Here is a 19232-nt window from a genome sequence, read left to right on the forward strand (position 1 = left end):
GGTAGATTTTTAATTGAAGGAGATCCACTGGCTCTGATGTCCCTACAGTGATTTCCACCCTCAGCTTTAGTGGAGCTGTTCATTTGGGCTCTTGATAACAGGTTTTCCTTCAACTGAAAAGATGAAACGGGTACATTAGAAATGCTTTTTTTCTCTTTTCTCTCCATAATTTCTGTCATGAATTCCTCTGTTTTCGCTGTTCGTTCCCTGCTGGCAGTTGCCATCTGTAGCAATTTTTCTTCTGCCAGAAGGATTGGCAAGCAACTCCCTCCAGTGCCCACATCAGTGATGCCTGGGCGACAGCCCGGGTGCCAGAGAGCTGCACTACCTCCACCTCTCCCCCATCCTCCCCCACCCACACATTCATATGCACACAGGCTCAATATGTTGCTTTTTGAACAAAGCTTTGCTGCTGGTGGCCTGAGATATCTATCAGCCTGTCTTGGGACTCCTCAGGTCCAGCCGTGGCATGCATCTCCTGCAGCCTGAGCGTGCCCCGAGGAGGTAGGGCTGCGTTTTTCCTCCACCTATTTGCAAGCGTGGGAGGATTATACTTGAGTATCGCTTGCTTGAAAGACACTGCTTGGCTAAAGCAATACATAGCTACAGCTCAGATTTGCTTTCTGTTAGGAGATTCAGACCTAAAGTTATAGTTAATTAAGTCAATAGACCCTGTTAGAAATGCCGCAAAACCATGACCGTGTGAGGAGAATCCTCCTTCTGAAAAATGGATTTTTAGGTTCAAGGCATTAATCTTTGCAAGAGTGAGGTAAAGAAAGAAAGAAAACATGATTCAAGTATGAACATTTTTTAGATCACAAATAAAAGATACTGTGTTGTCATGAGGGGGAGCAGATCCTCCATTTTCTGAAAAATGCAAAAAAAAGGTCTTTATTGCAAATTAAAAGTATTTCCATATGTGTGAAGGTTGTAATGGTTATTAACCTGCTGTTTTGCTGACGTGATTTGAAGGATGGAGCCGGTGTTCTTTGTTTAGAGACAAACTTTAGATTATTTGTTGTAAAGGAATGGATACATCTGTGTACACGTATATGCACAAGATATATGATTGCACGTAGACTTTTGCTTCATTTAAAGCACCCATTCTGTATTCCTAATGTCTAAGACTCTGCATCATCTTGAAAGAAGTTCAAACAAAGACAACTCGTAACTCAGTGAAGCAGTGGCAGTGATCTAGCAGCTAGAAGAAGCGTTGGGGTTATCACAGCTGCCATAAATATTGCAGAGCCTGCGAGGAGCTTGGTGCGGTGGCTTGGCGTATGCAGGGGCAGGCAGGAGCTATCTCTCGTCGTATTTGTCTGTCTGACTTGGGGTGAGCAGGAGGGATATGAAACGTCCCGCTGCGAGGTATGGCTCTGCAGCTGGAGGCAGCGGAGGACCCTCGCGGTGCTCAGCCCGGCTTTCCCCGCAGGTCGCACCAGCAGAGGACTGCCGCCCCAATGCGGCCCCAACCAGTTTTGGTGATGGGCAGTGGCGAGGGCTGGTTTTAATTTCTCCGCATGTAAGCGCAGGCGCATCTACCTTAGTGCAATGACAGTGAAAACAAAGTGGTCTGTTATTTCCGAAGTTGAAAGAGTAACATATGCAGGAAAGACTGGGGTCTCTGGTAAGCCAGGGCTTGTTATTTGTGGCTGTGGGTGAATTTGGCCTCGGCACAAGCGGTTGCAGATCTCGCAGGACCTCCATGTGTCAGGCCTGGATGTGGTCCCCTGCGCTCAGTTAAGCCCTGCGCCTGTGCGTGACTTGAAGGGAGGATGCGGCATCGCTAACCCCATCTCTCCCTCAGCACTTTTCTTCCTCTCCAGAAACCCCCGAGCCCTGGCTCCGACCATGTTTCACAGTCAGGCTTTTCCCCTCGTTTCCCTCGTGGCAGCCCAGAAGGACCTGAACTCGGCTACCTAACAGCACCTAATGGAGAGAGCGTGGCTCGTATTTCACCCGGCAGTCAGAGCTGAGTCTCTGCTGGCGCGAGAGCGGTTTCGGTGGCTCGGGCTCTGGTGGAAAGACTAAGAGCCTCTCTCTCCCCCAGCTGTCAAGGAAACTTGAGGAGGCATTCAAATGAGAGACACATGGATGTTTATAATTCACAGTTTTGCCATTGTTGTCACCAGAGATTTGTTCTTCCTGCTTGGTGAGGGGAAAAAAGGAAGGATAAAATTGGTACCATAACATGGCCAGACATAACTTGTTTGAAAGATGGGCCTCCAATTATTTACTTAAGGAAATAGTGGGAGATTTATTAATAACCTCTGGCGACTTAAATAGCTCTAGTGATTTCCATGTGTGACCTGAGGCCTCAGCCTTCCTGGCTGATTAGACACGAAACTCAACTAAAGAGCTGACCTGGTTGGTTTCAAGTGCTCTGCTGGTTAACTCCCAGATGTGAGGCCGAGGAAAAACAACGTCTGTCAGAGCCATTACGGAGCGCTCCGCTACAACAGATTTAATCTTGCCCCTGATTTCAGAGGAAACAGTGCAGTAGGAGGGCTGAAGCTGTAATGAACTCTTAACACAAAAAACTATTCTCTTCCATGCATCTGAGAGTGAGCAAAAGTCCTCATCTATCACTGCCTGCGCCGGCAAGTCTCCGCTGCTGTTTGTGGATATGTCACTTTTTTCTTCTTGACAAAAAAAAAGACTTTTTTAAAAAATAAAACCCAGAATACTGTATTTTTTTCTGGCCATGTGTATCAGTATTTCCTGGGGCTGGTATCCATATTGCTGCTGGATGGTTTTGCCAGATGTTGTCTCTATAAGATAGCTGGTGACCCTGAAATATCTCTTAGGCTTTACGTCACCACAACAGGATCTGCTCATTCTCTTTGTTTCCCTCCTAATAGAAGCTGCCATAGGTTGGAAACAAAACCTTTCCTAAAAAATTCACCAGAGAACCCTCTTCCTTCCTTCCTATCACCTCCAAACAAATAGGAGAAAGGTATGCCGTGAGGGGATAAGAAAAAGGAGTACACCGGAGGGAAAAGTTTGGAAGTGGGGACCACTTCCACTGCTTGGATTTTGCTGGGGTCACCACGCTGATTTCAGATATTTCTTAGCTCAGGATGGGTAACTCATCACAGTTTCCAGTATGTTGCTGGCTGGCAGGGGTGAGAAGAAATGTTAATGCCATCACTTATGGACTTTCCGTGGGACTAAAAGGCAAAAAGCAGATTAGGGAAAGACAACAGAAATTAAAAGGGCTAGAACTGCATTAGCATAGCATAGCTCTGATTGAAATTAAGGAGGTGTTCAGTTACCAAATGGTGGCTGGTATCTGACCTGAAAACAACTAAGTGTGATGCAACAAATTGAATAAAACAGCACTGAAAAATAATTTATATCTACTTAAGAATATGCTGATGGTGTGGAACTTGATGCTGTGTTAGCATTCATCTTGATGCCTGTCTTCAAAATGGCTTCAATACTCAGGTCCTGCGCATGTCTTTTCTTTTAATTTTGCAAAATTTATGACTAATAGAAACTGAAAGAAACAAATGTTTGTGTTGTCTATAGGTGGTAGCTTTAGAAAGGAAAAAAGAGGCTTGTATACTTTTGTGTGATTTATAAAGAAAGCTAAAGACAAACTGGGGAAGTTAGGGGGTTGGTTTGTTCTGTCAATCTTGGTCATTTTCTGCTAGACATCTAGTCCAGCATGCACTGTCCGGCAGGCTTTTAAGGACTTACGGAATCTGTGAAATTACACATCCATGAAGGATCATCAGAGGGAAAACTTGAAAGAAGAAAATATTTTTACTCAAGCTGTTTAGGCTTTCTACTGCTGAAGTTTCTTGTGTTAGAAATACAATGGATAAAATCTCAGTAGGTATGTACACATATAGTTAAAAATATTTGGGAAGGTCTTTGTACAGCACAAGGTAACAAGAAAAGCACAAATGAACATTTATTTTAAAAAAAGTCTTTTCTGAGATTTACTTATACAAGTGCTAAGGAGTAAAAAAAAATCCTGACCTAGGCATTGTTTGTATTCACAGTTGTACTAGTCAGTAACTAAGGACATGATTTAAATCATTGAGCTTAAACTATGCAAAACTCAGCATGGACATTCTTCTTTCTTTTTAAACCAGGATTAAATAGATTTATCTTGATCTTAATTTAAATTTGACTAGGCTTAAATCAAATTGAATTTGAAACAACTGATGTAAGTTTTGCCACACGTTAGCAAAATTGTTTTTTAAACCAGGGGAAATTTGTGGATAGACAGGATATTATTGTGAATTAGGGTATTTAATTAATTAGATGTCTCTGGCTAATGGTTAACCAAGGATTTTGGTTCATGATGTTTTCGTTATGTCTTGCGACAAACTCATACAGGTTAATTCCAAATCTGTGTCATGCTCTATAATTGAGATACAAAACTAAAGAACGCAATGAAGAACTTGTGCTATTTTGGGTCTCACAGAATATGAAATTTAAGCTACATCTGGGTGCTTGCAATTTGGGACTCAGTTGTGTCTAATAAATAGATTTGAGCCACGTCATCAAATTTCATGGGTCTCAGAAAATGTTTTGTTTTTAAGGGGGAGGTCTTGGGTTTTAAATGAGGTCTTTTTCTCTGCCTTACCCCAGCGTTTGGGGGATGAGGGAATGCATTTAGATCACATTTTTAAGCTTCACAGTGCTAGAAATTTATCATTTTCTGTCTCATCGAACATGAAGATTCTCACAGAATTGCACTTAGAGATGGGCTTCAAGAAAAGCACCAACAATCATAAGACTTAAGAATTGCACTGTAAATAAGTCTGAGAAGGAGCTCTAGACCTCAGAGTTATGTCCCTGTATGTTTGTACCCCATTGAAGCAAACTCCTCCTGCATAAAATGCCATAATAATTCAACTTTTGCAAGACATCGGGACACAGCATTGTTTAAATTACTTAAAGGAATACGAGTCAAGAAACTCTGCTGAATATGTTCAGCTGTTTCACTAGAATTTGATCTAAAGAATAAAACAGTAATAGTACAGCTGCATGATACCAATAGGAATAAACAATTTATTCTGTTATGTTTAGTATCTTCTTTGGATCCCCTTTTTAAATGGGGGTGGCAAGAAGTGCGAGATGCTTTGTCACGGAAATGATTAGTAAAGCTTGTTTTTTACTGAGAATCATGGAAAACTTTTCAAGATGTGAAAAAAATAGCAGCGTTCTGCATGTTACCAAATTCCCTGCTTTACAACAAATTTTAGAGCTTCGTTCAGATCCAAATGTTATGAAGATCAGAGGAATTACCATATGGGGACGGTTTGTCTAGCACAGATATCCCTGCTCCATCAGTGGTCAACAGGAGATGCTCAGGAAGGAATATAAGAAACAGGATCGTACAGGGTGAACCTTTCCCCGGTCTTATCCTCCCCGTGTCTGGCAATCGGCACTTCAGGAACTTCCTGAGCCAGAGGTCATATCCAGACCATTGTGTTTAATTGCCACTGGTGGACTTATCCCCCGTGAATTTGTCTAATCTTTTTTCGAACTCATTTATATTTTTGGCCTCTGCAACATCCTGTGGTAGTGAATTCCACAATTTAATGACATGTCATGTGGAAAAACTGCTTCCTTGTGTTTGCTGTAAAAAAATGTTTGCAGGTTTCATTCAGCAAAACTGATTTCAGTTCAAGTTAAACATCAAAATTAAGCACTTCTCTGAAGTGAGGTCTTGATTCAAAGCTCTCTGAAGTCAAGAAGCAGCTCTGCATTATTTTTTTTTTTCAGAATTAAAAGCATTTTAAGTCTCCAGACTTGTTTTACACTCGCAACATATTTTTCTGTCACTCAGGCAAATTATGTGAAAGAATTTGGTCATACCACTCAGAGGATGGATTTGTGACTCTTACAGCTAATTCAGTTGCTGTTATTGATGGTGTTAGTAGTAAAAACCCACTAATACCCAGCCTAGGAGTAGAGTGATAGCCAACATATGGTGCTAAATGAAGTCCCTGAGTTTCCTCAAAATTTCATTGATAGCAAAAAGCATTTGTGCTGGAAGTAGCCAAGTGTTATTTGTAGTGGAGTATGTTTTACTTCCTTTTGACCACTTCAAACAAGCACTTTGGATTGGCTTGCTCCAGTTCTTGGTGACATTTCAAGATTTCAGTCTACCAAGAATTGGCCCAAGAAGTACTTTGGGGCTGGAGAGGGAGCAGATTTAGAGCCTTTCAAGAGAAAGGAGCACACTTCTGTTTCCTACTGTGTCGTCCTCCCAGCTCAGCTTCCCTCCCTCCTGCAAAAACAGAAAGGAAGCACGCCTGGGAGTCCTCAGCGAGCTGCTGGCTGCATCCAGAAGCCTGGAGCTGGCAGGCTGAGCGCTCGCTTGGAAGTGGTGGGTCCCTGACAGCAGGCATCCCTTCAGAAAGGAAAAGGCAGGGAAAACACAATGGATAACCAAAATAACACAGTGATCCCAAGTGTGAAATGGAACATCAGCCTCCTTCTTCATTGATGGATGCAGCGAGGCAGGATGTGGAGGGAGGGAGAGGGTGCCTGGTGTTTGACCAGCAGGTGGAACTGGGGCAAAACGACAAGCTTTCTGGCACACAGCCCTTACAAAAAGGCCACTGCAGAGGCTTCTTCGGGAAGGATCTTGGCCATTGTGTAGTTTATCCAACTATTCGGTGTAATAAAAAGAATTAACCTCTGCCTATGAACCTCACCCTGTTCTTATGGTGGTACAGAGCGGTTAACTGGGCAACCTTGGTAAAAGTGATAAAGAATTGTCATTCATCCAGCGCCTCTCCCTTCATATTGCCAGGTAGCTGGTATCTCCACACGGGGCTCTTTTGGCTTTTTCTACAATAACAGTGTGAAAACCCATGCATCTTTCCATATTTTTTTCCCTAAATATTCCATCTCCTAGTCTCTTATTCTTAATGGTGGAAGTTTTTTCTGCAGCTTCAGGGGCTACTTGAAGATGAGTGGAGTTGCAGAGGGCAGAGCTGTCCTGCAGTTGGTCATCTCACTGCCCTGGTGTCCCAGGAGAGCCAGAAAGAGAGCAGGTGTTTCCAAAGCAGAGATTTCATTTTAGGTGCTAATATCAAGAGGTTTAGTTAAATCTTTGCCTATACTGTAAATTCGTTAATGTAGGTGCCAAAAGCTAAGAACCAAAATCCATTTTTTAGTTTTCAATTTGTCTTGATTTCCAGAGCTCCTTATCTCGTATTGACTTAGGTATCTAATGACCCAATTCATCAAGTAGTTTAAGCATGTCGCTAATTTTAATCAAGTGCGTAATCCCACATTTAGTTAGGCACACGTGTAAGTATCTTGCTGAATGAAAAATGGGTATAAAGCCTAATTTAAGGCAAATCCCTGCTTGAATATGTTGCCTTTGTTCTTCATAAGGAAAATGAAAAAAGGAGTATTTTCATAAGGAGGCATTTTCAGGGCAGCCAACGGATCTTCAGTGTGGAGCCAGAAATCTGCAGGCAAGCTCTTCCCCTCCAAGTGCCGTCTATAGCGTACAGTAGCTGAGTCTCCTTTGAGCTCCTCCTCATCTGCTGACCCTCGCCTCCCTGACATCCATTCCCCTTGCCTAACAATGACAAATGGAGTTATAATATTGGTTGTTGAACCATAAGCTGTAGATAAATGTGCTTCTGAGAACCACCATTAAGTCCCTAAATGGATTATATATATTTGGTTTAGAAACCTAATATTTAATATTAGTGTACTCTCCAGCGGTTGGCTTTATTTCTCTTGATAATCTATTCCCACTCCATTTCCTTTTAGATTTCTAACCTCATTAAACCTTTCATATTGCAGTTATTTTCTGTCCTAAACAAAATTAAAGACACACCATCCCCAGGTTTTAAGAGTCTAATTTTACTCCCGAACTGGAGAAAACACAGAGATAAACATTCTTTTCAGTGGTGAATTTTAAAACCACTTTACGAGTCAGCTGGAATTGCTAACCATATTGAGGATTGTAAAAGTCTGTGAAAGGCAGCATAATAAATGATGCTTGAAATGGCATTTGTTGTATGGGAGTTCAGATGCTTACATGGTATCTTTCCCTTCTCGGTTTTGTATAAAATGTGAGGATGTATCTCACGTTGTACAGTACCTTAAGAATTTATAACATTTTGCTTCTGGTCTGATTGTCTGCAAGGAATCTCAGTTACCAGCAGGGGTTCCTTAAATTCACATGGCCAGGAGAAAGCAGTATCTGTGTAATACTCTGTTCCCAGTGTGCACATTAAACTGGTTTTTCTTGATCGAGGACACATTTCTTCCATATCATCAGGCACTTTGGCACATTGCTTGTTCTGATACATATAAGTATTGCACTCTGCCTTACCAGACACAGTAAAATTGTGTTTGACCATTCTTCTTGTTATACAATGCCCTGGCCCCTACAGTGGCTGCTTTAAGAAGAAATGCGATATATGTGGTGTTGAAAAGAAATCTGCAGGCTGGAGGAGGCTCTAAAATGTATCCTGTATTTGCCCAAATCCACTTCTTTTTCCCTTGGTTTCCTGTAAGGCCTGTAACACCTCTACTAATTATCAAATAGCATTAATCACATTAAATCACGGTTCTACACGTCACAGCCCATCTTCTCCTTTGCTTTTCACTTCCGCCAGAGTCATATGGCTGAATGATGACATCACGTCAATCTGCAGCATTCCCATCACAGCTGATAGTGATCTCATAAGTACAGGATCGGGGCTTCACTGCAGGGTCTAACAGGACGGCAGGCGGAGTAGGTTTCCATTCAAGGAGAAGACTTGTCAGTAGCGGCACAGTTTGTGTTTTGCAGGTGAAGTGAAACCTTTCTATGAAACAGCTGAATAAAATCTCACCCCCCTTTTTCTTAAGGGTGAAGTCTCTGTTGCAGGCCTGTTGTATTTGGTGACTGCAACAGCACCTTGCATAGTTTCGCTACTTCTAATTCCAGTGCCAAGACCTGCAGTGTGAATACTAGCAATTAGCACTTTGCACCTTAAAAAAAACCTTAGGTTCCCTTTGCCTCATAGCAGGGGAGATACTGTTACTTTCCATCCCTATTCTGCAGGCAGGGAAGGTTGAGGCAGGGGCAGGGTACCTAGGATACTTACACTGCACATCAATAGCCAGAATTACCACCAGCAGCTCCTGGCTCCCTGTCCTTTGCTCATCCATTAGTCTATAAGGTGACAGCTAACATTTTAGGGATTTAAAATCAGAGACAGGGGTCTCCACAATTTGCAGAAGCTCTCAACATGCCACAGGAGCAGGCCTGGTGACAATAGGCATTTGTTAGACATAGAAAAAATGATAGTGAAAATTGGCTGAGCAGTTTCTGATCACTGAAGTCCCTGCTGATAGCTTTGTGCTACTCTTGTTCGAATTCACAGTAAGAAACAGCATGGTGCTAATCGCTGAGAAGTTCTGGGAGAAGGCTGGTCAGCAGGGTGCTTATATGAAGAGTGATGTGATGAAATGATAGGGAAATAGGTCTTTATCCTGACCCTTTTCCTCTCCCTTCCAATTGTGCAGAGCAGTTAACAATGACCAGAAGCTTTCCTGGCAAACTCTGACTAGCAGTTTTGCTAATTTACATTTGTTTTCAAGGGTTCAGCATCATTGTCTTTAATAGGATGCTCTTGTCGGGGACTTGGTCGTGGCTGTTTATGAGGTCCCTACATTTATGCTCTCCTTCTGTTTTTTTCCACCATACATAATGTCATTTTGATGAGGACAATGTCCTTGAGTGCACTGTGTTGCAAGGGGATGCATTATTACCACAAGTCTATTTTCAGCCAGTTTCCACCAGGTTCATTACACCCTGTGAATTCATTACGCTCCTGCTCACCTGTGTTAGATGCATGTGACTGTTATCCTCCTTTCAGAGGGCAGGAGCAGGCGGCTGAGCTGCTCAGTTTTAAGTTCTAATGGCTGCTTATTTAATACAGTTTTATCTTCACCCACCCATAGCAATCATCACCTTAAAAATCATCTCCGTTATATCCATTCTGTTCTCCACTGCCGAACAAATCAATGCACCTCTGACAGTCAGAGATTGTGTGAGTGTGCAGAAATCCTGAGGAATCAATCGCACCCAGGTGCATCAGAGGGGATTAGTGGTTTTCTCCAGGGAGAAACAGCTGCTGATACGGGCCCCTGTTCTCATGACTCAGCAGCTCCACTCCAATTTCCCATTTCAAATACAGAGCAGCGAGCTCTAAATCTTCCATGCCTGAATGCAGAGTGGAGAGCCCAATACAAAGTTACATTTCACTTTGTACTGACAGATGGAAAGCCATAATAACGTGCCTTTCTTCATGATGAGTGATGGGTTCCCACAACGCCGGATAGATTCAGAGTGCCACTTGCAGAGGCACAGGCAGTGCCAGGAGGTGGATGCTCGTGTGAGAATCCAATGGATGTTGTTCGGTGTCTCACACTAGGTGGGATAGTTGCCATCTGTTCTATCATGGCGGTGTCTCAGACTGCTTGCAAATCCTCTCTAGTACCCCAAAAATGCTGGGGATTGAAGCAGGCAAGGGGATTGAAGGCCTTTAAGGTAATAGGTCTGGATTTCAGGTTAATGGGAGGGCAGGGTGAGAAAGCGTGCCCATTGCACAAGTGAAGGAGACAAAGGATTTTAGATGCAGGGTTGGTACTTCTCACCAATATTAAATTTACGCTTAGGCATTAATATGGAGCACCTGAATCAACTGACACTAAGCAACCATCAAGATGAAAGAGACAGTTCCTTATGATGTAAAATAGTCATAATCCTATGCCATAATGTTAATGAGCCTCAGTTTTTCAGGATTGCCATATGCAACCCCCCCATTGGCTTTAGTAGACACTACCATATGAGGTCAAGAATCAGGCTTTTTTTTCCATTTCCCATGTTGGAAGAGACTCCCTTCTGCAGAGAAAATCTGCAAGTTTGCCTGTAGGTCAAAATAAACAGTTTTTGCATCAAAGGAGCAAGTCTCCTTCCTGTTGAGCTCGCTGGTGCTTTCAGAAGCTGTTAATGATCATTTATGTCCAACATGCCAAGTCAACTCTTGGTGTTCCTGTGTCTGAGTGCATAGTAGACGCTCAGCATGCCTCGGACTGACTCTGCAAGTTGGGAGCAGATGTTGGCTCCGTGACAGGTCTGTGTCAGCAACATGTTTTGATAAGAACAGGCTATTCCCAGCTGGTCTCTGAAGAGTTTTTCTCTCTTTCTCTGCTTTCCTCCTCTCTTGCTTTGAGGCCTTCTTCATCAGGCTCAGAGCACGCATTCTGAAAAGATGTACCCAGCTTTCTTCTTGATGTTGTTTTATTTTCCGCATCATTCATGTTTTGAGGCTTTTTTAAAACAGTGTCCTTCACATGGTTGGGAATCCCCCAAATTCAACTTTTCCCTCACTCACTAATTACCCCGGAAGAAAAGTCTGCATTTCTTTCAGTTTGGCAAGAGCATGAAGAGATGCAATCCCTGCTTAATGTAGCTCTGCCACCAGAAACCCAATAAAAATCCAGATTTAACACAGTTAGCTACATCCATTCTGGGAGCTCTTGGTCTGCAGCCCAGGGCTGAGCTTTGGTATCACTAATCTGGGCGTGCTGTGGGAGATGGGCACAGCTGAGCCCAGGGAGTGTCAGTGGTGGAGAATCGCATCCAAACGGGAATACATTCCCTGCCTGCAGCCCAGCAGTGCTGTCAGCCAAACCATGGTTTTCTGTCAATGTGTTACTGGCCTCCAAATAAAGACTTGAAGAGGCGGAAGCTTGTGATGTCTCTCTAGATTAAATGTGGGAACCTAAGTTCAACCACTGCTGCTCTTATCTTCGATCAGATTCAGTGTTAGATTAATGTTAGAAGACTGTTGAATGGGTTGGGATAATTCTTTATTCCACCTCCACCTTCATACATCTGCTTACCTGGTTAGTTGTGGTTGAAGAATCCTGCAATCCCTTATTTTAAATATATATGACATTTCTGCTGTCTTGGCAGGGCAGGAGCTCTTTGCTGGCCCCACGCTTTTAGAGGATGCTTCAGAAATAGATTGATTCTGAGAGCCAATAGCCAACTTCCAGGTGCGATATCAAAGCAGCATGTGATTGTGAACTAGTTACTTGACCTCTTTATACTGTACATCTATAAAACCGGGGAAAAAGTAGAACCTCTTGGAGCTCCAGACAGTTCATGTCTGCTGCGTTCTCTTGGGTTACGGTGAAACTGCATGAGCCGCCCTGGCACGAGTAGATACCAGTCCTTCTTTACCAGGAGTCTGTAAGACCTGGTTGTTTGTTCACCTACTTTCTGCTCAAGTCTCCAACTCCCCGCAGCAGTTTCTAGGCGAACAGCACGTTGAGGGACTGTGTTGTAATGGGAAACCTTCATTTCCCTTTTAACCAGGACTTCAACCCTGCAAAACAATCAGGTCTTCCCTTTCCATTGAGAGGCAGCAGTATCTAATCAGGTTTCACTCCTTTGTTGTATCTATTGATCCTCAGCACTGTAAGATGCAAATTGCCATGCCTGACAGGATTCAGGGTGTTTTATCATCAATGGAGAGTAATTATCCTTGGCTGCACCAATATTGGATTGTTAAGCCCCAGGATAATGCACAAGGTAAAGACATTTAGAAGGCAGTCCACCTTGGGGATTTGTGTAAATGTGATGGATAGAGTGAGAGCAGGATAGCTGAATTACAGCCCCAGGGACTGACAGCTGCATGGGGGTGTAGCCTTGATAATCCTTACAGAGAAGCTAGTGCTGCAGTTGGTATTGAGACACAAAGTGTGTCTAAAGCTGCAAGTTTCCCTTTCTGTTTAATCCTTGTAATGTGTATATGCTGAAGAAGAAAACATATGCAAGATTTTGTATGGATTCTGTGCGCTTGCAAGACGGGCCAAGTAACTTCTTCTGTTCATTTATTTATCTAACCATAATTCAAGCTTTTCATGTGAGCATGTTTTAGAGGCACGAGGGTTTTGGGTGCTTATTTCTTTGTCTGTGGATTCCAGTTCAATACTAAAAGCAGAATTATAAATGAATAAGTAGGAGATACTTTTCTTTTTTGAAAGTATCTGGTTAACCATTGCATATTCTGGTGTATAAAGTAGTTAAGCTGTCTTAGCTGTGGGGAGAAAATGTATGTCAACAGAGATGCCATGTTAGCTGACTAATCCTCGACTGATAGCAGCAAACCTGAAAGTAGACTCAGGGAAGAAAATCTCTTTTTCCAGAGCTATCCGTATGAGCCGAGTCTTATACCTGTCACTTTTTTTTTAAAACCAGACCCTTTCTGTAGTTGCAAAATAAATAAGAACAGAAATACAAAGAGGAAAAGGAGTGTTGGTGCCTGAAAACTCCTGCTGAGATGAATGTTCAGGGTAGTTCCCAAAGACCGTCAGGCTTCAGATACCACACTGAACTTGCAAGCTGCGAGTTCTGTTAACATTTTTTAATGGTTTTAGTTGCAGTTCTTTCTTGTCAAGCAACTCCTTGTGTTTGACCAAGGCCGTGACTAAGATCAGCCAACTTGCTTGGCATGCAAAGCATGCTTTATTCTTGTTGAAGCTGCTAAGGACACTGAGGAGTAAATGCCAGAAACTTAAGCAAATAGTCCATGCTTTACCAGAACTGCGCCAGATTTTGCAGCTATGTGCAGCTTTGTGCTGGCAGCATGTGCCCTGTGCTGCCACAGAGGCGCTGAGGTTACTGTACTCCAGTGGGATTTTTCTGACATCCTTCACAAGCGCCCCTGGCTGCTTCATTTCACACGTTATCATCAAAGTGTGCAACAAGCTCCTTACATTGCTCCATACCTTCAAACAAGCAGGAAAGGGTTTTGCTCTGCAGTCAATTTTAACTACAGTTTTGAAATAGGAGAAAATTGAGAAAGATTAAGAAAATTGTCTCGCATACCTACGCTGTTTGTCATGTTTTTAAAGGGAGCAAGTCTCGCAGATGTTTTGATTGCCAAGTCAGAAACACAAGGCTCGGGAGGGTGGAGTCCAGGGGAAGTCGTGTCGGGGGGAATTGGCACCGCTGTTCCCTTTCTTCTGCCTGTCAAAATAGCCCCCCCAAGCCAGGAGGGGGTTCTGTGAATGAAGAAAAACGATGCAATAGGAGCTGATGCTGCTTCGGGCTTCTCCCCACCTGTCCTTGGCTGTGGGGGCAGCCCAGAGCATTAGGGATGCCCTCAGGGCTGTACGTGCTGCTGGGGGAAAGCGGCTCCTGCAGCCGCCAGCCCCATCTGCCCTGCACCCGGGCACGCCGCTGAGCTCCGCTGGCATCGTCCACCACCCTGCAGGTAATTTTGCTGCCGGCTGCGAGCACAGGAGACCGGCAGCCTCTCAGGCAGATGCTGCGAGCGAGCAGCCTGGAGCCTCAAATCCGTAATTGGCTCCCTGCAGCGCCGGCGGCTCCTGCTTCACCCCACGTTTTCCCTGGGAGACTGCAGCACCATTCCTCGCATGGTGCCCTGCCAGCCCATGGACAGTCTGGGCACCGGACAGGCATGCATTAAATCACCGAGCGCATTAGACATGGACAGCCTCGAGTCAAAGCATTTACAGATTTCGGTATGCATCTGCTCCTTTTCTGCCCCTGCTCCTCCCGCGCTGCAAGGGAATGGTGGGGTTGCTCCAAGCTGTCGAATTTGTGGCCGATTTCTGGAAATGTCAGCGTATGTAGGGGATTATCTTTGGGGAATTATTGTTGCGTGCTCCCTCTTCCCCACAATCCCTCCTTTTTTTCCTAGAAGCGACTCAAAACTGTGCAGTTCTGCAATTGAAATTTGCCATGGCTCTTAGAATTCCTTGGGAGGCAGAGGAGCAGGTTTCTGACCAGCTGACAGGCTTTCTCTGCAGTGCTAACCATTGCTCTCAGCTGGGGACACAGAAGTAGATCCGTATTGTAGCTTCTGAACATGAACCAATGACAAAATTCCGAACACGACAATCCTGGAGTTTGGGGAACTCGAGATCTAGACCCCCATTTTGTTGCAGGGCCTGAATTTTAATTAGACCAAGCCAAAAAACCTGCGAGCTGAGAGGTTCGGCGCTCAGATGTGGGGAGACGCCAGTTCAGCACCAGAGTTCACGGTTGAGACCCCTCATGCCCCATGGCATAGTACCATAACGCAAAGCTTGCAGAATCGCACTGTTGGTACAGATACTTTAGATGAAGTATATATGAGTGGAGGATCAATACTGTATGGCACGCATGTTAAAATAAAAACATACGTGCACTCATGGCTGTATTTGCTATATTCTGCACGAAAGTAGGTTGGTTTTGTGTATTTTTTTATTGGGAAAATTGTTAGATTTGATGGCGGTATGTAATTAGTAGTTTGCCAGCAATAATTACAGGGCTGTGCTCCAGAATAAATGATGTAGCATTCCTGTGCATATAATATGGTATACCACAAAATAGGAGTTGGAAAATTGCAACATTGCTGGATCATCATATAGCTGACATGTTGAAGGGGTTTTTTTGCTCTGATAGTTTATGAAAAATAGTAAGTATGGTGCACTGTGAACCAAAAGGCTTTCTTTGTTAAATTAACCACAATTGCAACCACAAATTATGGCTTCACAAACTATAGATTTAAGACTGGCTTTTCATAAATAGAGCTTCTTTGTGTTTTAACAAAACATACATAAAAGAATGGAGCTGTACAATGATGCCAAAGTAGCACTTTCAAAATCATCAGCCCATTCAAGCCTTTGGAATACAATCATAATATTTGTTTAAAGTTTAACATCCAGAAAGGGAATTCACAGAAATTCCATAAGCTTAACACAGTTCTGATGTAATTTCTGAGTGCCTTAATGAAATAACATCGAGGTAGCAACCTTAAAAAGATAAGTTTGTATACATTTGAAAGTTTCACTCATACAAGTGAATAATTGGTCACTAAGTGACTGAGCAAAGGTTCTGCTAAAGGAAACATGACAGAAAAATCCTTAAGTGGATTTTTTTTTACACGTAACATGTCCATATATGCAAAGGATCCAAATCTTTCGAAGTAGGAGGTGTTATGCCACTTTCTACCAAAGGTAAATTTGCCCAAAAAGAGATTTCTCCAATACTGGATGACTGTTGTAGATTTCTCCAAGTTTTAAAATATCCTACAGATTATTGGCATGCTCATCCCAATTTTGAAAGGCATACTTTTGGCAGCAGCAAACTGAGGAGGGACATGTGTTAACATCCTGGTTTAGCAATATGTATTCCCACATGCTAAGCTCTCGTACAAATGCAGTTTTTATTGCTGTTGACTTCAAACAAAGATGCTTTGACATCTAAAGTTGTATATGTTACAGATGCAATGCCTAACCATACTCATGCTGTATATTTTAGGATGAGCTGGCTGTGGTCCCAATTATACAATCAAGTATAAACACTCCTAGGATACAGGGCCCCATACGGAGAGTCACTTATCTTCGTTGTGCTGTGTAGTACTGCACTGTAACATCTTGCCATGTCTGATATTTTGTACTCCAGCTCATTTGCACGTTGTTGCTTAACACAATATATAAATAACATATAGGAGCAGGCAACATGGCTTGTCTTCTGACTTTGAATGTGGAACAAGTATCGTTAACGTATTGCTTAGTCGCTCCCAAATCCACAGCCCGAATGTCACCTGTAAGCAGGCTCTCCGATACTTTCCCATTCAGTACTTTCTCATCCTTACACTAAGAGTGAGAAGGAGGATAATAATCCAGTTAGGAAGCTTTTCTAGGGAAAATAGTGTATTTATTGGCCAAAGTCTTTTGTGCTAAGCAGAGAAACTGCAGTTTAAGGCTTGGTATTTTGAAATGGTGGTTGGTGGTTGGCTGTTCAGTTTTGCAGCAATAGGTTGGTTTTCTGGGACGAATCCTTAGAAAGTTGAGTAAATCGTTCTTCTCTTTCCACCACTGTCCTCAGAAGGGAACTGGAGTTCTGCTTTACTTCTGCACCCATCTTTACGAGAAACCTGAGCCTGTAAGAGCCAGCTGGGGTATCTTCTTCTGTCTTCATAAAAGCTCGAGGTTTTGTCCTGGCTGCTGTAACAGCTGGGTGCTTGGGGCAGGGAGGAACTTAGGCACCCACTTTCACTTGGATTCATCCACTGCCTATTCTGTTTAGACTTTCCCCAACAATAGAAATCCTGCCACTCCTTTCATTTGCATCCAGGAGATAGTTGAGCAGGCACTTTTGACGTGGAGAAGCACCCCCGCATCTCTCAGCAGCATCCCTTTGGGGCCCCGTGTGCAGGCTGATTGCAGTGGGGTTTGCCAGGAGAGAGGTCCGGGGGGGCTGACAGGTCCAGGGGGAGCTGGGGGGCCCCGGGGGCTGCATCACGCCCGTGACCACACTTGGCAGGAGTCCTAAATACAAGTCTCGCCTGTCTCCTTGTGTTTGCGTTCTTCAAAGATAACTGGATTTGCACGTAAGGTTTTCACTCCCGTAGCTGGCAGTGTGTACAGGAGTTCTTGTAATAATAATTAGCTGTAAATATTTTGCATCTAATTCTGAAAGGTTACTTCAAAGAAACATTCCTTCATATCGCTTGGGATCTTTTCTTCTGTTGAAATACACATTCATGAGTGAAGTACTGCAATTACAAGGATGTTTAGAGAATCACAAAGGTATTTATTCTTGTCCTGGCTAGTTTATAGTAGCAAAAATTGCAAGTGGAAAGGCTAAGAAAATGTATTCTAAAAACAAATGTGTAATTGTTTTGTTGAGAGTTAGAGTCAACAGTGTTTATTCATGAGGCTTAGCTGCCCCAGGCGAGAGCAATCAGACTGGAGGTACCACCTCCTGTATCCTTGTTCTCTTTAATTGGAGCCATAGCCTTGGATGCCCGGAGGCGAAGGGCCGTCTCTAACTGTATTCTGTTCGGTTTATGAACATTTGAAAGTGCAGTGGAAAAAAACATTCTTTTGTTTAGACAGTTTCAGGCTTCCCCTCCCTTTTCTGTTCAGCAAGTGAAAATTGTATGTCAAAATTAAGCTCTTGAGCAGCTATAGATTTTGCATGTAATGTGATACTCCAGTGGCTAAAGAGTTTTGCAGTGTTGTTAGGCCCAGGAGCAGAGCTGTGCGTCACTGGCAAACGCAGGGATGGAGAGCTGCAGTCTTGCTCCCGCGCCGTCTGCAGCCGGGCCCGCCGGGGCTCAGCTCTCGGCAGCAGCTCCGGCAGCTTCGGGTGCCCGGCAGGCAGGCTGGCGCGCCCCGCTGTCCCCCGCCGCGCTCCCTCTCCCAGCACACGCGTTCTTTTCAAGCAAATCAGAGCATATTTTAACAGTTTCACCGCAAATTCCTGTGTCACTTCATTTCTATTTTTAGGCCCTGGTGAGGGTACCTAGCGCAGCTACCAGCCTAGAGACAGATTCAATAAAAGATTCAATAAAACTTCTCTCCGGCTGCCTCCCAGCAGAAGCCCAGGTGGGGGCACGCAGTGCAGGAGGCGGCTGGCGTCTCTTATTGAATCTAGCCCTGAGTTTATCCAAGCTCTTCCTGAGTGTTCTTCTACTCTCTCTACTGTAAAATCCTGATTTCCTCGTGACATCTTTATGCAACGCTATGGTTAAGTGCTTTCTCCTTCTATTGTCAGCGCTGCCAGTCTCAAACGGCTTGAAGCTTTTAGCTCCAAAATAAGAAGCGTGGTCTGGCTCGGGGTGTGAGGACAGTCCTCCGTGCTCCCTTCAAGCACCAGTCTAGTCTGACAGGGTCCTGTCTTGAGGGAGGGCTCCCCACTTGGGACAGGTATCGCTTCTAGAGCAGGTGGCTGTGATCCTGCAGCCTGGAGTCAGACCTGAGTAAAAACAATAGCCACAGCCTATCTCATCTCATGTCACCCCTTTGCGAGCGCTCAACGCTGCCCCCGCACCCTGGCATCCCAGCACCTTCAAGAGATGAGCTCCTGCTCGGTAGGGAGTCCCTCGCGTGGTCCGCTCCCCCTGCATGTAAGGTGTTGGTGGCCAGAGAGCGTCTTGAAAAGATGAGAAAACAAGAATACCCCCCATCTAAGCTTCGCTTTCACATTGCCCCAGCCCGATGCCTGGCCACGCTGCTCCGAGAGGAGAGTTCAAGCAAGTAACACCCAGTGTTGTCATCTTGGTTTGCACATTCGAGGCCTGAGCTGAGAACACTAAATAAACATCTGAGATTGCACCACTGACCCATCAGTCCCCCACCTTTCTGGAAGGGTGTTAAATGGTTTCTGCTGCCATTGATACTACTTAGGTTTCTTCTGTCCCGCTTCAAGCCAGCTT

General features: G+C 44.0%; 1 protein-coding gene across 12 annotated transcripts in view; it reads left to right on the top strand.

The window, feature by feature from the left end:
- Positions 1-19232, top strand: part of FBRSL1 (fibrosin like 1) — a 558388-nt gene that overhangs the window by 425277 nt on the left and 113879 nt on the right. The gene's annotated exons all lie outside the window — the stretch shown is intronic.

Source organism: Buteo buteo, chromosome 11 (genome assembly GCF_964188355.1).
Source record: "Buteo buteo chromosome 11, bButBut1.hap1.1, whole genome shotgun sequence".
Taxonomy (NCBI): Eukaryota; Metazoa; Chordata; class Aves; order Accipitriformes; family Accipitridae; genus Buteo; species Buteo buteo.